Source organism: Nycticebus coucang, chromosome 4 (assembly GCF_027406575.1).
Source record: "Nycticebus coucang isolate mNycCou1 chromosome 4, mNycCou1.pri, whole genome shotgun sequence".
NCBI lineage: Eukaryota > Metazoa > Chordata > Mammalia > Primates > Lorisidae > Nycticebus > Nycticebus coucang.
The window spans coordinates 121,488,277-121,507,726 of record NC_069783.1 but is presented as its reverse complement, the minus strand read 5'-3'; the positions used below and the strand labels follow the sequence as shown (position 1 = coordinate 121,507,726).

General features: G+C 42.9%; 1 protein-coding gene across 1 annotated transcript in view; it reads left to right on the top strand.

The window, feature by feature from the left end:
* The window catches only part of KSR2 (kinase suppressor of ras 2), a 464,385-nt gene that overhangs the window by 214,897 nt on the left and 230,038 nt on the right, over positions 1-19,450 (top strand). The gene's annotated exons all lie outside the window — the stretch shown is intronic.

The following is a 19,450-nucleotide window of genomic DNA, read 5'->3' as shown; positions in this document are numbered from 1 at the left end:
TGAAGTCTTAAACTATTTTATTGCCAGTGGAATTGAGGAAGAATGTCTAAAAAATAGGCCCTTTGCCCAGAGAAGGTACAAATTCATTTTTAAAAATATTCTTTGTGAAAAATTTTTTTCATTGTTTTGTGGAAAGGCTGTATGGGGACCGGTGAGTTTTGCAGTCTGTGGAGAGTTTATTGAACAACAACTCAGCCCTGGGGAGCGAAGTTACGTGGTCTTTGTCCTTGTTTTAACAGGTAAAGATCTCAAGGCTCAGGTTCACGCCACTCCAAACTGACCTCCACTCCATTTTCCCTGCGTAGTCTACGATTGTATGACAGTGAAGTTAATAATGATAGAGACGGGGTTAACTGCAGCCTTACCATGTTGTGGGCACAGCTCCAAGTGCCTTGCTTGTAGTATCAGCTGATACCACTTAGGAGGTAGGTTTTAGCATCATCTTTCTGTTGTAGTGAAGGAAACTGAGGTAAAGGGAGATTATACACATATAACTTGCTCAAGTTCATATCTCCTCACTCAAGGATTTGCAGACTACCCCCTTGGGGGCCAAACCTGGCCCACCTCCTGTTTGTGTAAATAAAGTTTTATTGGAACACAGTCACATCTATTCATTTGCCTAGTATCTCTGGCTGTGTTTATGCTATTGTGGCAGACTTGAGAAGTAGTGATGGACACTGTATGGCCCTGGGAGGCCAAAACATTTACTCTCTGGTCCTTTCAGAAAATGGATGCAGACGCTAATCCTAGTTGATAAGTGGCAAATTTGATACAACTCTGTGTCCATCTGATCTCAGAGGCTGCCATCAAGCCCATCTGTGTGCCACACTGTCTCTATGGTTAGCGTCTCATGCCTGCCACTTGTTCATTGAGTACGTTTTAGGTCCCCATTATTTTCCAGACACCTGGACTGTGAGTTCTTGGTGAGTAGGAGCCCTGACTTATTCATCTCTTTCACTTCTCTGCTTATGACAGCACTGGGCACATCGTTAAAGGTTTGGTGTTTGTTGAATGGATGGATAGATGGTTTTCCAGCCTCCCAAGCATTGGATATTGACTTTCAGTTTAGTGCTCTCCCATGACAGAGTGAATTCCAGAGAAGCTGCATCAGGAGGGACTGTAAGGCAGGGACGGAGGTGAGCAAGGTTGTGCAGGACACAGACCTCATCATTTCCAGAGCAGAGTGGAGGCATATGGAAGCCAGAGGAAGCATTCTTTATCATTCCTTTGGACAGATGTCCTAGAGTTTCCCTAGCCTACAGCTCAGAGTCTAAGTGTTACCAACACGATGTTGTGTACAACCGATGTTTACACGCCCCATGGCAAGAGCTGCCTTGAGTGTGAGTTCACTGCCCCTTTCCCTGGAGCTGAAGTACTAAATACACAAGACCGCTGCTCCCTCAGTAAGTCAGTCGGGAATTCCAGACACGGGCAAAAGCAGCGTTACCTTCTACTGTTAGGTTGTGGACTCCCCAAGGGGCTTGGATTCTATTTCTTGATTATAAAAACGTTCCCTGCTGGCAACTTCATTTTCTGTAGTCCTGACATTTGACAGAACGCCTCCTCACTCAGCACTGATCTGGCCTTTGAAGTGGGCGCTGCTGCTAACTGCATTTCACAAAAGGAAACCAGGGTTTCCTGAGTACTAGTTCTTTACACGCCTGCATTTCTTACGACTTGCATCTCCCCCATCTCAGGGGAGGAAATGATGGTGTCCAGAGCCCACGTAGGAAACAGTCTAAGTACTTGAACTCTGACTATCAATGCCAAAGTTCATAGTTTTTTTTATTTTTATTTTTTACTTTCCCCCACGTTTGCTGTGACACCCTGGCATGGCATGGCTTGGCTATGAGTGGGGACAGCATAGAATACTTTAGTCTAAGGCTCCTACTTCCCTACTGAAGTCCGGTGTGTCTGCAGTTTGCTCAGCCCAATCCCCAGTGTCACCTGAGATGAGAGCTTTGTGCAGACGGGGCATAAATTCTGTGCCTCTGTTATCCACGCTCAGCGTGTTTCAGGGTACTGGGGATACTTGTAGGTGGCTCCCCAGACACGATGTGGCTAAGCTTTTCTCAGCCATCCATTTAGGTTTTTAAGAATATTTCTGAAGTGCAGAGAGGCTGGGGGCCTCTCAGAAGTTAATGTTCCATTCCAGGTTATAAATGGACAGCAGCTGGGAGGCCCATCCGGGCCAATTTCCAGAGCAGCTCTGCAAACTTGGCCTCCAGTGAAGAATTTGTGAGTTTACTTAACCATAGCGCGTGCAGGTGTGACAAAATGACAAAACTTGTGGCAGGTGGGGACCATGTTTCCAGTGTCCTTCCTTGCCCTTCTTTCTGTTCTCAGGTGATCCTTATCTGTCCCTTGTCATTATGGAAGAGGAACACACTTCCCAATTTTCCTTTCTCTTTTCTTTAGCTTCTTCACTTACAGTTTTAAGAATTGGGATGTGATTGACATACAATTAGAACAACTAAGATTTTAAGTTCAATGAGTTTTGATGGATGTATATCCTCACGTACCCACTGCCCTGATCAAGATACAGAACATTTCTCATTTGCCCCAGAAAGTTCCCCCTGCCCCCACGTCAGTCATTTCCCCCCTAGCCTGAAGGCTACCACTGTTCTGATTTTTATGACAAAGCTTAGCTCTCTTGCAGAACTTCATATAAATGGAGCCCTACAGTATCTACCCTTTGGGGTCTGGCTTCTTCCACTCAACATGATGTCTTTGAGAGTCATATACGCAATGTTTCAGTTCATTCTTTTGTATTACTTTATTCCTATGTATTACTCATATTTCACCCGGTGAATTCTGTTGTCATTTATTTATCCATCCTCACTATATCAGTTTCCTAGGAGTGCTATAACAGTGTTGCACAAGCATGGTGGCTTAAAACAATAGAAACCTACTGTCTCACAGTTCTGGAGGCCAGAAGTCCATCATCAAGGTGTCAGGAGAGCCTTGGGCTCCATTGAAGGCTGTAGAGAAGTATCCTTCCTTGCCTCTTCCTGGCAGTCCTTAGCATTCCTTGGCTTGTGGCTACATTGTTCCAAACTCTGCTCCATCTTCACATGGCCTTCTTCCCTCGGTGTGTGCCCCTCTCTTTTTTAATGACACCAGTCATTCAATTTGAGGCCCAATCTCCTCCAGTCTGCCCTCATCTTAACTTGATTATATCTACAAAGACTTTATTTCTAAAGAAGATCAGACTCAGCTCAGTGCCTGTAGCTCAGCGGGTAGGATGCCAGCCACATACACCGGAGCAGGCAGGCTCGAATCCAGCCTGGGCCTGTCAAACAACAATGACAACTACAACCAAAAAATAGCCGGGCGTTATGGTGGCTAGTGCCTATAGTCCCAGTTACTTGAGAGGCTGAGGCAAGAGAATCGCTTGAGCTCAGGAGTTGGAGGTTGCTGTGAGCTGTGATGCCATAGCACTCAACCGAGGGTGACAGCTTGAGGCTCTGTCTCAAAACAAAACAAAACAAAAACAGGGGTGGCGCCTGTGGCTCAGTGGGTGGGGCACCAGTGATGGGTTCAAACCTGGCCCTGGCCAGCTAAAAAAGCAGTGGCAACTGCAACAAAAATAGCTGGGCGCTGTGGTGGGCACCTGTAGTCCCAGCTACTTAGGAGGCTGAGGCAAGAGAATCACTTAAACCCAAGACTTGGAGGTTGCTGTGAACTCTGACGCCATGGCACTCTACCGAGGGTGACAGCTTGAGATGCTGTCTCAAAAGAAAAAAAAAAAAAAAGATCAGACTCACAGGGACTGGTGGTTAGGACTTTAGCATATCTTTTGGGGACACAGTCCAATTTACTCTGCTCACCTTGATGAACGTTTGAGGTGTTTCTGTACAGGGGCTACCAAGAATAAACCTAAATCTGCTATGAACATTCCCGTATAGGTTTATTTTGTGGACATATATTTTCATTTCTCTTGGGCAAATATCTATGAGTGGAATTCCTAGATCCTATATATGTATTTAGCTTATCTTTATAAGAAACTGCCAGAACTGGGCGGCGCCTATGGCTCAGTCGGTAAGGCGCCGGCCCCATATACCGAGGGTGGTGGGTTCAAACCCGGCCCCGGCTGAACTGCAAACCAAAAAATAGCCGGGCGTTGTGGCGGGCGCCTGTAGTCCCAGCTGCTTGGGAGGCTGAGGCAAGAGAATCGCCTTAAGCCCAGGAGTTGGAGGTTGCTGTGAGCTGTGTGAGGCCACGGTACTCTACCGAGGGCCATAAAAGTGAGACTCTATCTCTACAAAAAAAAAAAAAAAGAAAACCTAAAAAAAAATAAAAAAAATAAAAAAGAAACTGCCAGAACGTTTGCCAAAGTGGTTATACATGTTACAGTCCCACCAGCAGGAGTGAGAGGTCATTTGGTCTGTATCGGTGGGACAATTTTGAATTTTGTCTCCAAGAGAACATTTGGCAATGTCTGAAGATATTTTTGCTTGTCACAACTTGGGAAGAGGAAGTGCTGGTGGCATCTCACACCTGGAGAGAAACCAAGGATGCTGTGAAACATTGTACAATGCATAGGACAGTCACACCCCCAGCCCCACTGAGAGGACTGTCCAGCCCCTAATGTCAATCGTGCTGAGGTGGGGAAGTCCTGCTCTGCATCCTGGCTGCCATCTAATATTGTTAGCCATCTGATTCTGTTCACTCCAGCAGGTCAGAAGTGGCATCTCACTGTGTTCTAATTTGCATTTCCCTGATCACTAGAGATGGTGAACATCTTCTTGTGGACTTACTAGCCATTTCTATCTTCTTTTCTCAATGTGAGTTATCTATTCAAATCTTTAGCTTATTTTAATGGAGTTCTTTATCCTTTCCTTATTGGATTATAGATCCTTTGTCAGCTATATGTATCTGGGTCTGACGCTTCCTTTATCACTTTCTTATGGTTTTCTTTCAAAGAGCTGATGTTTTTTATTTTTATGGACTCTAATGTATGATTTTAAAAAAAAGATGTTTAGTGCTTTTTGTGCCCTGTGAAATCTTTGCTGGTCCCAACGTTCCCAGGATATTCTCCTGTTTTCTTCCAGATGATTTACTGTGTTAGCCTTCATGATAGGCCAGTCGTCCATCTCACGGTAATGTCTCTATGATGTGAGGTGAGGATAGAGACCCTTCATTTGTCATAGGAATATCCAGTTGTTCCAGCAAACGATCACGCCATTGAATTACCTGGTATCTTTGTCAAATTTAGATTGGCTGTGTACTTGTGTGTCTTTTTCAGTACTCTGTTCTGTTTCATTGACCTGCTTCCTGCTCTTTCTTAGCGCTGTCATCAGAGGTCACAGCAACCTCAGACTCCTGGGTTCAACCAGTCCTCCTCCCTCAGCCTCCTGAATAGCTGGGATATTAGGCATGTGCCACCACACCCAGCTAACTTTTGTATTTTTTTTGTAGCGATGGGGTCTCACCATGTTGCCAGGCTGATCTCAAACTCCTGGCCTCATATGATCCTTCTGCTTCAGGCTCCCAAACTTCTAGGATTACAGGCATGAGCCGCCGCTCCTGGCCTACCTGCCTACTCTTACAGCAGCATGGCACTGTCTTCATTTCTGTGAGCTCCCTGGACCCCGCATCTCTTTATCCATTGCTGTTTTTTCCTGTCTTAACCTCCTTTTTTTTTTTTTTTTTTTCACTGAGGTAAGGATGAGGATGGGTAGGAGAGAAAACCGACTATTTCTGCCTCTTATTACTTGTCTTGCCCCTTTGTGGTCCATCTCCCTTGTTTTGTGTGCGTGTATGAAAATAGATTAAGCCGAGGATAAAAAGCACCAGATGCCTGCACCCAGCATCCCTGTTCTTGTTAACTAATTATCTTGTTTTCTTCTCAACACCTTACTTCTCACTTGCCCCAAGAGCATCCTACCTAGGCAGATTGGCCAAGTCTTTCCCTCCCTGTGTCTTTGACTCTCTTGACTTCTTCAAATCCTTCCCTCCCATGCCTAAGTCTTCCTGGAATCAATAGAAAAAAAGAATTCATGCTTCTTCTTCCCTAATGAGTGACTCATTAAGCCAGGGCTGAACACTCACAAACAGCTCTCCCTACAAGGGATCGAAAATGTTCCTGTCTCTCCTGATTCCTCTCATTTATTCTCGGCATATGCTTGTGCAATGGGCTGATGCTGCTGGTCATATCCCCCCCCACCCCTCCCGCCTGTCTGACGTGGATCTGGGAGCATTCAGAACTGCATGGGGTGAGGGGATGGGGAGGGCAAGGCCATATTTCACCAATGATCCAGAGAGATGATGCTTGTTGTGTAGCTGCCAGCAGCAAAGCCTCCAAAGTCTCATGACTCTTCAGAACTAAATGGAAAGATTCTATTGTCTGTTGCATCACGTTTTAGGAAAAGTCTAGTTTTTGTGTTTGCAAACAGTTGATCAGTACTTATACAAATACCTTGGTATCCGAGGGGCATTGCTGCTTATTTCCGGTATAGTTCAGAGGTAGCTATTAAATCCCATCCCTCCAAACATATTATGTTTTATTTATTTATTTTTTAGAGACAGAGTCTCACTTTATCGCCCTCAGTAGAGTGCCGTGGCGTCACAGCTCACACCAACCTCCAACTCCTGGGCGGTGATTCTCCTGCCTCAGCCTCCCGAGTAGCTGGGACTACAGGCACCCGCCACAACGCCCGGCTATTTTTTGTTGCAGTTTGGCCGGGGCCAGGATCAAACCCGCCACCCTCAGTATATGGGGCGGGCACCATACCCGCTGAGCCACAGGTGCCGTCCCATATTATGTTTTAAAAACTAAGTTGACATAAATAGTCAGACCAGGATTTAAAAACAGCTCGAGTTTAAAATACATAATCAAAATTTGGAATTTTCTGGGCATCCAGAGGCTAGTACTTCAATGTGAGAAATAATAAACTTAGTTTTGCACTTCAAAAACTCATGTTACTTTAAAAAAAATAAACTTTCATCATGAAATGATTTAAGACTCATAAACTGTAGTACAGAAGTTTCTATCTATTTCTCCACCAGTCTCTCACATGGCCACAGCTCATTATCAAAACCAGGAAATTGACCTTGTTGACCTGGGTACACTTATTTAGATTTCACCAGTTTTTGCTTTTTTACTTGTATTCTTTTTTTGTTTGTTTGTTTGTTTTGGAGCTTTTTTTTTAAACAATGATTTTATTGTTCAAAAGATGACCTAACAATATTAAAGAAATTTTGAAAATGAGAAAGATGTGAGCTCAAATTTCAGCTTTACCTTTTCTCTGTGGGACCAAAGATAACTGATGCAACTTTTCTGAGCTCTCAGTTTCTTTCTCTGTAAAATAGAGGTGATGACATCTGCCTCTTAGAGTAAAATTATACAAGCAAGTAACACTTGGGAGCTGTTATGATGGGTTGGTTGAAAAGTCTAAGTAGGAAGGAAATAGTTTACTTTTCCTTTAACTGAAATTGTTATGCGTCTCTTTTTCCAATTTGGGCACATTTATTCGCTCTTGGTTAGTAAAACCTAAAACAGAGTGGGCTTCCCTGGTGTTGCTGTGGTTGGGTCTGGTTCTCCTGTTTGAATGGTGAGTTTGGTTTATCTGGCCTGCCTTTCGGTTCATCCAGATAGCTTTCCCTGTCCTGAGAACCACCCCACCTCAGAGGGGAGCCTTGGTCCCATTGGCTCCACCAATGACAATGCCTTTAAGCCCCTCTCTGGTGTCCACCTAGATCAGTGGTTTTCAACTGGTGTGCCTTGAGAGGATCTTAAGTGGGTTGTGAAAATTTTTAAAGATCATTAATTAAATGATTTTTGAAAGAAGTTCAAAGCACAGTAAGTGTATTCTTTTCTTTGCTCTTTTTTTGATCAACATAATTTAAGTGTGCCATCGAAGTTTAAGGACAGGTTCAAGTGTGCCATGAGATAAAAAAGGTTGAAAAATCTTTGACCTAGACCCTGATTGCTCCCACCCCTCTCCTCACCTGTGGACTTCCCCCCCACGCCAGAAGCCATAGGAACACAGGGTACTTTTTCACACTCTGAGGGGCAGGGTAGGAAGTATCTCCCCTTCCTTATCAGACTCACTACTTCCACATTCTCTGTTTAGATGTAGGTCATCCAGTGATGCTGCACATATAGAAAGATTTAGGCCTGCATTGTCTAATAGGGTAGCTACTAGCCATGGGCAGTAATCATCTAAATTCTAATTAATTAATTAAAGTTAGGGCATAGTGGCATATGTCTGTACTCCTAGCTATCCAGTTACTCAGGAAGCTGAGATGGGAATGTGGCTTGAGCCCAGGAGTTTGGGCCCAGCTTGGACAACATTGCAAGACCCCATTTCTCTAAAAAATGAATGAATTAACATTAAATACCGTTAAACATTTAGTTCCTCAGTTGCACCAGCCACATTTCATGTGCTCAATAACCATATATGGCTAGTGGCTGCCATATTGGATGGCACAGATATAAAACATTTCTACTATTATAGAACGCTATTTTGGACATTGCTGGTCTAGACAGTACATCTCCCCTCTTATAGGTACCCATGTTAATCTCTTCTGAGAACTGACCCACCCCTCTGTGCTTGGAGGGCGGCACCAAGGGGTGGCTGTGGGTTTCATATTTCAGCAGACATCTACATAGGAAATGAGAGGCCAGTTTCTTTTTCTTGCAGGCATATCTGGGGAATAGCAGTGGGCTCCCTCTGAATTTTATGCCCTGAGAAGGTCAAATTCCCAATGCATCCTCCTTCCCCTTCTTCTAGACTAGGGAGGAGGGGCAGTGGTCACTGGGGTGCAGGGCTGATTCTGTCCCCTCCTTGTTACCTTTCTGGGGAGGAGTCTGGTCCCAAGTCTGACTCATGGGCAGCTCTTTTTGAAAGTGGAGTTATTTACATCTTTTGTTTTTATCTTTGGCCTTAACCATAATTCTGGTTCAATAGGGGAAATCCCGATTGATATCTTATGAATACTGTTATCATTAATAGTGTCATTCTGACCATATAATCTTCTCCACTTTTCCAAGAGTGTGGAAGTATTTTACTTTCCATTTCTTGTCTATGTTCATATATAGCTGTTTCTTAAATTGTAAGCATTTTCTCAAATTTCTATTTCAACTACAGTTTCCATTTTTAAATGTACACATGATATTGCATTGCAAGGTTATCCCTGGCTCTGACTGTTCCTCTTTTAGTTAGAGATCTCCATTAGTTCTTTTTATTATTAAATCATAGCTGCGTACATTAATGTGATAATGAGGCACCATACACTGGTTTTATAGACCATTTGACACATTTTCATCACACTGGTTAACATAGCCTTCCTGGCATTTTCTTAGTCATTGTGTTAAGACATTTATATTCTACATTTACTAAGTTTCACATGTACCCTTGTAAGATGCAGGTGTAATCCCACCAATCACCCTCCCTCCAACCATCCTCCCCCCTCCCTCCCCTTCCTCTCCACCTTTCCCCTATTCTTAGGTTATAACCGGGTTATAGCTTTCATATGAAAGCCATAAATTAGTTTCATAGTAGGGCTGAGTACATTGGATACTTTTTCTTCCATTCCTGAGATACTTTACTAAGAAGAATATGTTCCAGCTCCATCCATGTAAACATGAAAGAGGTAAAGTCTCCATCTTTCTTCAAGGCTGCATAATATTCCATGGTGTACATATACCACAATTTATTAATCCATTCGTGGGTCGATGGGCACTTGGGCTTTTTCCATGACTTAGCAATTATGAATTGGGCTGCAATAAACATTCTGGTACAAATATCTTTGTTATAATGTGATTTTTGGTCTTCTGGGTATATGCCTAGTAGAGGAATTATAGGATTGAATGGCAGATCTATTTTTAGATCTCTAAGTGTTCTCCAAACATCTTTCCAAAAGGAATGTATTAATTTGCATTCCCACCAGCAGTGTAGAAGTGTTCCCTTTTCTCCACATCCATGCCAACATCTCGGGTCTTGGGATTTTGTGATACAGGCTAATCTTACTGGAGTTAGATGATATCTCAAAGTAGTTTTGATTTGCACTTCTCTGATGATTAAAGATGATGAGCATTTTTCATATGTCTGTAGGCCATGCGCCTGTCTTCTTCAGAGAAGTTTCTCTTCAAGTTCCTTGCCCACCCTGCAATGGGATCACTTGTTCTTTTCTTGCTTACATGAGTCCTCTGTGGATTCTGGTTATTAAACCTTTGTCGGAGACATAACCTGCAAATATCTTCTCCCATTCTGAGGGCTGTCTGCTTGCTTTACTTACTGTGTTCTTGGCTGTACAGAAGCTTTTTAGTTTGATCAGGTCCCAGTAGTGTATTTTTGAAGCTGCTTCAATTGCCCAGGGGGGTCCTCCTCATAAACTACTCGCCCAGACCAATTTCTTTAAGGGTTTTCCCTGCACTCTCTTCTAGTATTTTTATAATTTCATGTCTTAAGTTTAAATCTTTTATCCAGTGAAAATCTATCTTAGTTAATGGTGAAAGGTGTGGGTCCAGTTTCAGTCTTCTACAGGTTGCTAGCCAGTTCACCCAGCACCATTTGTTAAATAGGGAATCTTTTCCCCACTGACTGCTTTTAATTGGCTTGTCAAAGATCAAATAACAGTAAGTAGCTGGGTTCATCTCTTGGTTCTCTATTCTGTTCCAGACATCTACTGCTCTGTTTTTGTGCCAGTACCATGCTGTTTTGATCACTATCGATTTGTAGTATAGTCTGAGGTCTGGTAGCATGATTCCTCCTGCTTTGTTTTTATTTCTGAGTAATGTCTTGGCTATTCGAGGTTTTTTCTGATACCATACAAAACGAAGTATTATTTTTCAAGATCTTTAAAGTATGACAGTGCAGCTTTAATAGGGATTGCATTAAAATTGTATATTGCTTGGGGTAATATGGACATTTTAACAATGTTGATTCTTCCCAGCCATGAGCATGGTATGTTTTTCCATTTGTTAATATTTTCAGCTATTTCTTTTCTTAGAGTTTGATAGTTCTCTTTATAGAGATCTTTCACGTCCTTTGTTAGGTAAACTCCCAAATATTTCATCTTCTTTGGCAGTACTGTGAATGGAATAGAGTCCTTAACTGTTTTTTTGGCTTGGTTGTTGGTATATATAAAGGCTACCAATTTATGAATGTTGATTTTGTAACCTGAGATGCTGCTGTATTCCTTGATCACTTCTAAGAGTTTTGTAGTAGAATCCCTGGAGTTGTCCAGATATACAATCATATCATCTGCGAAGAGTGAAAGTTTGATCTCTTCTCACACTATATGGATACCCTTGATCGCCTTTTTGTTCCCTAATTGCAATGGCTAAAACTTCCATTACAATGTTAAAGAGCAGTAGAGACAATGGGCAGTGTTGTCTGGTTCCTGATCTGAGTGGAAATGATTTCAATGTAACTGCATCAATATGATATTGTCTGTGGGTTTGCTGTAGATGGCCTCTATCAGTTTAAGAAATGTGCCTCCTATACCAATTTTCTTAAGAGTTCTGATCATGAAGGAATGCTGGATATTATCAAAAGCTTTTTCTGCATCAATTGAGAGAATCATATGGTCTTTGTTTTTTAATTTGTTTATGTGCTGAATTATACTTATAGATTTACGTATATTGAACCAGCCTTGAGATGCTGGGATAAAACTGACTTGGTCATGATGTATAATTTGTTTGTTGTGTTGCTGGATTCTGTTTGTTAGGATCTTGTTGAATATTTTTGCATGTATATTCATTAGTGATATTGGTCTATAATTTTCTTTTCTTGTTGGGTCTTTTCCTGGTTTGAGGATCAGGGTGATGTTTGCTTCACAGAACGTGTTGGGTAATCTTCCTTTATTTTCTACATTTTGGAATAGGTTGAGTAATATAGGTACTAGTTCCTCTTCAAAGGTTTGGTAGAATTCTGACGTGAAGCCATCTGGTCCCAGGCTTTTCTTTTTAGGGAGATTTTATATGGTTGATGCTATTTCAGAACTTGACATTGGCCTCTTCAACATTTCCACATGATTCTGGCTAAGTCTTAGAAGGTGACGTGCTTCCAAGTATTGGTCAATTTCCTTCAGATTTTCATATTTCTGAGAATAAAGTTTCTTGTAATATTAAGGATTTTTTGAATTTCTGAGATGTCTGTTGTTATTTCGTCTTTGTCGTTTCTGATTGATGAGATTAGAGATTTTACTCTTTTTGTCCTGATTAGGTTGGCCAAAGGTTTATCTATTTTATTGACCTTTTCAAAAAACCAACTTTTTGATTTATTGATCTGTTGTATAATTCTTTTGTTTTCAATTTCATTTAATTCTGCTCTAATTTTGGTTATTTCTTTTCTTCTACTGGGTTTAGGGTTGATGTTCTTCCTTTTCCAGTTTGAGATGTCCCATTAAGTTGTTAATTTCCTCTGTTTTCGTTCTCTTGAGGATGGCTTGTGATGCTATAAATTTCCCTGTTAGGACTGCCTTTGCGGTATCCCAGAGGTTCTGATAATTCGTGTCTTCATTGCATTTTGTTCCAAAAATTTGGCAATTTCCTTCTTAATCTCATCTATGACCCAGCTATCATTCAGCATAATGTTTTTGAACTTCCATGTTTTTGTGTGAGTATGAAGATTCTTGTTGTTACTGAGTGCAACTTTTATTCCATGGTGGTCTGAGAAGATGCAAGGAATAATTTCTATTCCTTTAAATTTACTGAGGTTAGACTTGTGACCTAAGATGTGATCTATTTTGGAGTATGTTCCGAGGGCTGATGAGAAGGGTGTGTATTCAGTTTTGTTGGGATGAAATGTTCTGTAGATGTCTGCTAAATCCAAATGTTGGATGGTTAGGTTTAAATCAAAAATTTCTTTGCTCAGCTTCTTATAGGAGGATCTATCCAACACTGCCAAAGGAGTATTGAAGTCTCTGACCATTATGGAACTGGAGGAAATTAAGTTGCTCATATTTGTTAGAGTTTCTCTTATAAATTGAGGTGCATCCTGGTGCATAAATATTAATAATTGAAATCTCATCATATTGAGTATTACCCTTAACAAATATGAAGTGATCATTCTTATCCTTCCTTACTTTTGTTGGTTTAAAGCCTATTGTGTCTGGAAATAGAATTGTAACACCTGCTTTTTTCTGATTACCATTTGCCTGAAATAAGGATAACCATTCTTTCACCCTGAGTCTATATTTATCTTTTAAGGTAAGATGTGACTCTTGTATGCAGCAAATATCTGGCCTGAGTTTTTGTTTCCAGTCAGCTAACCTGTGCCTCTTTAGAGGACAGTTTAAGCTATTCACATTATTGGAGAATATTGATAAGTCTGGTAGAATTTGGGGTATCGAGTTTTTCGAAAGTCCAGTGGACATTTTTAGTCCTTTTGCCACTGTGGAAGTTGGAATTTGATCAAAAGTTTCTGAGTGAGTTTACTTTTGTGATAGAGGATTGGGATGATCATTATGGAGGATAGGTCTGAGAATATCCTGAAGAGCTGGTTTGGTCATGGCAAATTTCTTCAACATATGAATGTCATTAAAGTATTTTATTTCTCCATCATAAATGAAACTTAGTTTAGCTGGATACAGGATCCAGGATTGAAAATTATTTTGCTTTAGGAGATTAAAAGTCGATGACCATCCTCTTCTGGCTTGGAAAGTTTGAGCAGACAGATCTGCAGTCATTCTAATATTCTTCCCTTTGTAGGTAATGGATTTCTTACGTCTGGCTGCTTTCAGAATTTTCTCCTTCATATTAACTTTAGTGAAGTTAATTATGATATGCCTGGGGGATGTCTTATTCGCATTGAGTCATGCTGGAGTTCTGAAACTGTCTGCTTTCTGAAATTCAGAATCTCTTGGCATGTCTGGAAAATTCTCTTTCATAATTTCATGGAGAAGGGCCTCTGTACCTCGCGAGGCCTCTTCATCACTTTCAGGGATTCCAATGAGGTGGATATTAGCCTTCTTCGAATTCTCCCAGACCTCTCTGAGAGACTGATCCATTTTTGCTCTCCATTTCTCTTCCTCTTTGAGAGTTTGGGAGTGTTCAAAGGCTTTGTCTTCAATGTCAGAAATCCTTTCTTCTGCTTGCTCCACTCTGTTACTGAGGGATTCTACTGTATTTTTCAGATCTTTGAGGGCTGCAAATTCTTGCTTCAGTGCGTCAAAATCTTTGGTGGTTTTGTCTTTAAATTCATTAAATTCTTGACACAACTTTTGAATTTCTCCTCGAATTTCTAATTCTGACTTTTGAATTGCTCCTCGAATTTCTAATTCCAAATTTTCCTCCATTCTATTAATCTTGTTTGGAATCCAACTTCTGAATTCTATTTCTGACATCTCAGCCTGCTGTTTATGAATGCAATCTTCAGTTACATCTGCCATATCTTTCCTTGGGGGGGGGGGTGGTTGATCTATCTGGTTATTCATGCTACCAGAGTTTTTCCACTTTTTCTGCCCCATGATTATTTTACACCATTTGTTTTTTTTCCCCTGGAGTTTTTTCGCAGACCCTTACAGTGCTATGGCCTGAGAAACTGGGGACCTGTTTTGTGTGTGGAGCTAAGTGGTTCTGTCTTGTTTTTAGCTGGTCTCTGTCTGACCCTAGTGAAACAGTTACTCTGGGTTGAAGTCTCAGCTGTAGAGAAATACCAGCAATTAAGTCGCCCCGCCTACCACAGGCAACAATTGGAAAAGGAAAATCAAACCTTCTACACACCCAGGGCACCACTTGAATAGTCCTCAGGCGATTAGCTCAGTTCCAAAGGTTCAAATCAATTGTCTCATTTAGCACCTGTCTCAGGTGGGAGAGTTTAAAAGGTCTCTGGCAACTGGATGGCAGGGGTCTGTTGACTACTCAGATATGACTTGCTCCGGTGCTCCATGAAGGCAGGAGGACCCATCAAGCAAATAGAGTAGTCTGGGAAGATTGATGCCTCCTTTCCCACCTTGCACCTCTGTCACACCCAGTCACTGATAGCCCTGCAGAGCTGTGACCCAGTTGCGTCTAGTGAACAGATACTCCAGGGGTTTGGACTTGCCTGAATCGCAAGGAAATCTATATCTGCACAGCTGGGCTGCTGCACTCTGTCTCTATCCAGCAGGGGGAGGTGAAGCCTGACAACCTCAGGCACTTGATGTAGGCTGGGGGGTGTTCACACAGTTCTAGCCCTGCCCCTGATTGATGTTTGTGGGAATTTGTTTCTGTCCCTGGTAAATTCCCCTGCAGAAGAGAAGCTGTTTTGAGTTCCCAGAGCCTGCGCCTCAGGCCTTGTCTTTGCTCCTGCAGGTTTGTATTTGGTTACCTGTCAGTTCTAGCCTCCTGCCTTCCTTTGTCTATAGGCTGACGATCCCCTGAGGGCCGGGTGCATCTTAGTCTCAGTAAAGCGGTCCTCTGGGTCAGCCCCACCCTGGGAATTTCCTGGCTCTGCGCGTGCCTTTTCTAGTCCCCATGCTCCACCCAGGCCGGTACCGCCTCAGGCAAACCCTTTACTCAAGGGGCCTGTGTTTCCATTCCAGATCTGTTCCACGGTGGTTGCCACCTGGGAAGGTGCCTGGCCTCCTCTGTTTGCCCAGGGAGACAGGGAGTGTGGCTTCAGAATATTCCGGAGTGAGCCCTATTGTTGCCAAAAAGGGCTGGTGCTCTGCGCCTCGGGGCAACGCGGCTCTGGTGTGGTTTCCTCTCAGCCGACCGTCCTCTCCTCACTCCTGTGCCACAGAATCAGCACTGACCAGCTGCAGTCTAGGTCCTGTCCACACCCCTCAAGAAATCACCCAAGATTCTGGACTCCTGGGGGACAGGCCTCCAGACCTCAGAGTGAGAGTGGAAGGGAGTGCTGGGAGCTCAGAATTGCAGGTAGAGAATATATACAGTTTTATACAGTTTTATGCCTGGCAGGAGAACACTGTGGCACCCTAGTAGGGCAGGTAGGTCCAGTTTTTAGAGGGTCTCTCCTGTGGAGTGTAGTGGGAGGACCTTTGAACTCTGCACGTTTGTTTGTGGGGCACTCCGAGCTGTTCTCATGGGGGAGGGGACTCCCATCCACTTGGTGATGGATTTTGTACCTTTTGTTTGTATCCTTGGGGTCGCAGCTTGCCTCAGCGGGGTTGATGTGCGTTCTTCAACCTTCTCTCTTGGTGCAGCTGTAATCCACCAGGTTACTTTCTAAATTTCTGTCCTTTAACTCTCCTTCTGGGCGGGAGCATCTGTGGAAAGCTGGGTCAGCCATCTTATCTCCGCCGAGATCTCCATTATTTCCAGAGCTTCGGTGTTACAGGTAACACTATAGTGAGCATCTTGGTACATAAAACTCCTTGCTTTTGAGGTTTTCCTGTAGAGAAATTTTTCTAGAAGTGGGAAATAGTGTTGAGATTATGAATCTCTCAACTCTGTGTTAGAGCTTCCAGTCCCGTCCCTTACTATGGGTGGGTCTGGTGCCTGAGCAGGCCTGTGAGGGTCTCTGGTCAACACCTGTCAATGTCACCCATGTCACAGATGCAGCTCTCTTCCTTCCAGCTGTATCTCATCCCTTTCTCCTTTCCCACCAGCCTCAGAAACTATGCCAATGTTTTCCCCTCTGTCTGGATGCCTCTCCTCTGGGTTCATTTCCTTCCTGGGATTAATTAATTTTTCCTTAGTTCTCAGGTCTAGGTTCAAATAGCACTTCCTTTAAGAAATCTTCTATCACTCTGTCACCTTCAAATTCATGTCAGACTCTGTTGTCAAGAGTAGGAGCTGTTGTTTTCTGTCATTGCGTTTATCATGATGTATGAGTCGACACTTATTTGTGCTACGTTAGTAACGAGTAGACTGGCGTTTGAGGGTTTGGTTAAGGCCAATGATGAGGCGCATGACTGTCTGCCCAGTGAGTACCTGGTACACAGGCACTTAGAGTTTGTTGAATAAATACACACATTTGATGCAGAGTGAAAATGGCAACCAGAATGTCAAGGCTTTTATCCATCTTATGTCTGCCTCATGCCACTTTAACTCCTTTTGGGGCTATGAATCGGCTTCAAGACTCTGGGAACAGCCTGGTGTTGTATAGAGAAGTGTCGCATCAACAGGTGCACCTTGAGGGGAGGGTGGGAGAGGGTCCATATAATTCATCAGATTTTCAAAGAGGGTAATGACCCTTCAGAATGGTAACAGCTATCAGCCTAGGTCATTGTTGCGGTCTTTGGGACAACTAAGAAATAGCCTCTCTTCCCCTATAACTGATAGGAGTAACCTTCTCAGTGTCTGGCTGTGGGTGGGGCTCATGCAGGAGGGGAGGACCCATTCAATTGTAACTTGCAGAATTACAACTCTGTTTGTCTTGCAGGCAGTTTTCCCCCAGTCTGAGGAAGAATGAGGGAGGGAAGAGGCTCCTAGTCCCTGCCTGATTCCTCTCCCAAGCCCCAAACTTCAAATGTCTCATCACTCTCTTTCCATAGTCAGAAGGGATCCAACAAGGGCCATTTTAAGTATATTTCATGTCCTTGCTTGTTGGAATTTTGCCTAAACTATTTACTATGCAATTAATGCACATTCATTTTGTAGAACTTTAGAACTCTGATATCTAACAAGGCCAAGCAGGAAGCTCAAGTGGGTAAAGAGGGCCTAGTGTAAGATGACAAGTGACAACTGGCATTTAGGGTCAATGAATCACAACAGGGAATGATGGGGAATGGGACGAACTTCCCCCATCCAAAAGGGGAAGCCATTTCTTGTCTTTGGCTGACTGTTGCCACATTGGATGCAAATGTCAATTTGTCTTATGTGAAATTTTCTCGTTTTTGAAAATGTTGCCAATGAATCCAAATTTAAGCTTTGTATGAGCCAAGGAAAACTTGTCTGCTGTACATGTGCTACTTTACAGGGCACTACTTTGTATATGAAATTTAAAACCCTAGAAACCCCCTTAATAAATGTTTTACTTGAAGTCCTCTAAAACAGAAAACCCTCTGGATCCTTTTCTGGGTAAATGATTGGGAGGTTGAAAGTTCTTTCTTTTAGGCGATGGTAACTCTGTCATCACCTTAGACCTTGTCAGAGCGTCCACATTCAAGGTGTGCATGGCAGAGGGGACATAGCGGAGACCAACACAAGGCTGAAAGGCTGGACATTGCTGAAGCTGGTGTTGGCTCCAGGCAGAATTGGCTAAAAATAGTCCCAAGTGACTGTTTTGTTTTAACCACCTTCAGGCCTTTCACAACATTCACCTCATTAATCTTCATGGCAGGGCTCCTGGCTTGGAGGGCAAAACTGGGCTTCTGAGCTTGTAAGCTCTAATTCCTGATGGGCACGTGTGAGCCTCAGGTTCTCCATCTGCCCCTGAGGTATTCACTCACCAGCCTCATGGTCTGGCTGAGAAGGGGAAGAGAGCAGGGTTTTGGAGTGGAGGTGAAGGTTTTCTGGGTAGCCTTCTGGCAGGTGGTTTCTGTTAAGTAACAATAATAATACCCTGAAAGCCACATTAACTTAAAGGCCAATTCTGGATCATTCTAATGGGACTGACTTTTCTGAAGCTTAGTTTTGCTAAGCAATCTCTTTTCTTCCATGGACAGTGAATAATAGGGTTTCTGTAAGAAGGCTGAGGCTTATAATCTCGTTAGGAAATATTTTCAGCAGCTCCTCTAGATAAATACTCTGTTAATCCAGTTGGAGATATTGTATTAATTGAAAGTCATAAAAGTAAATTCCTTTGCAAATATACAGTCCTTGATCTCTTTTTGAGTGATTAAATGTCAGCTTAAACTGCCTTCTCTCACTAAATATAATCGGTGGCTTTTATGACTGCCAAGTTGACAGAGATGGCAGGCTTCAGATACAGGTGGATCTAGGTGCTTAAAGACACCCTGTCTGTCTCAACTCCTTGCCCTGGGACAGCTTTGATTTCTCATTTGTGGCCAGTTTCCTTCCCCTCATTCTGTGTCCCAAGAGTTCCAGGCTTATAACTTCAGAGGAAAGAGAAACTTCTTGCTGGGTGCAGTGGCTCACACCTGTAATTCTAGCATTCTGGGAGGCTGAAGTGCGTAGATTGCTTGAGCTCAGGAGTTTGAGACCAGCCTGAGTAAGAGCAAGATCCTGTCTCTACTACAAACAGAAAAAACTAGCTGGGCATCATGGCTGGTGCCTGTAGTCCCAGTTACTCTGGAGGCTGAGACAAGAGGATGAGGTTGCTGTGGCACTCTAGTCTGGAGCAACAGAATGACTCTGTCTCCCCGCCCTCCAGACCCCCCCCAAAAAAAAAACAACAAAAGATAAACTTCTTTTTCAAAGGTTCCTACAAAAGTCCTGAGATTGGCCTTCTATGAATCAACTTGGGTCACCTGCCCATCCTTGAAACCATCACGGTGTCCAGGAGGATGGAATAAGCCAACGAGAACAGACACACACTCCTGTCTGCCCCACACGCATACCAGGCGCATGGATGGCTGGAAGACTAAACCAACAGTTGTCATCTACAACTGTTTTAGGAATATCTTCAACTTCTTGAAGGAATTAAAA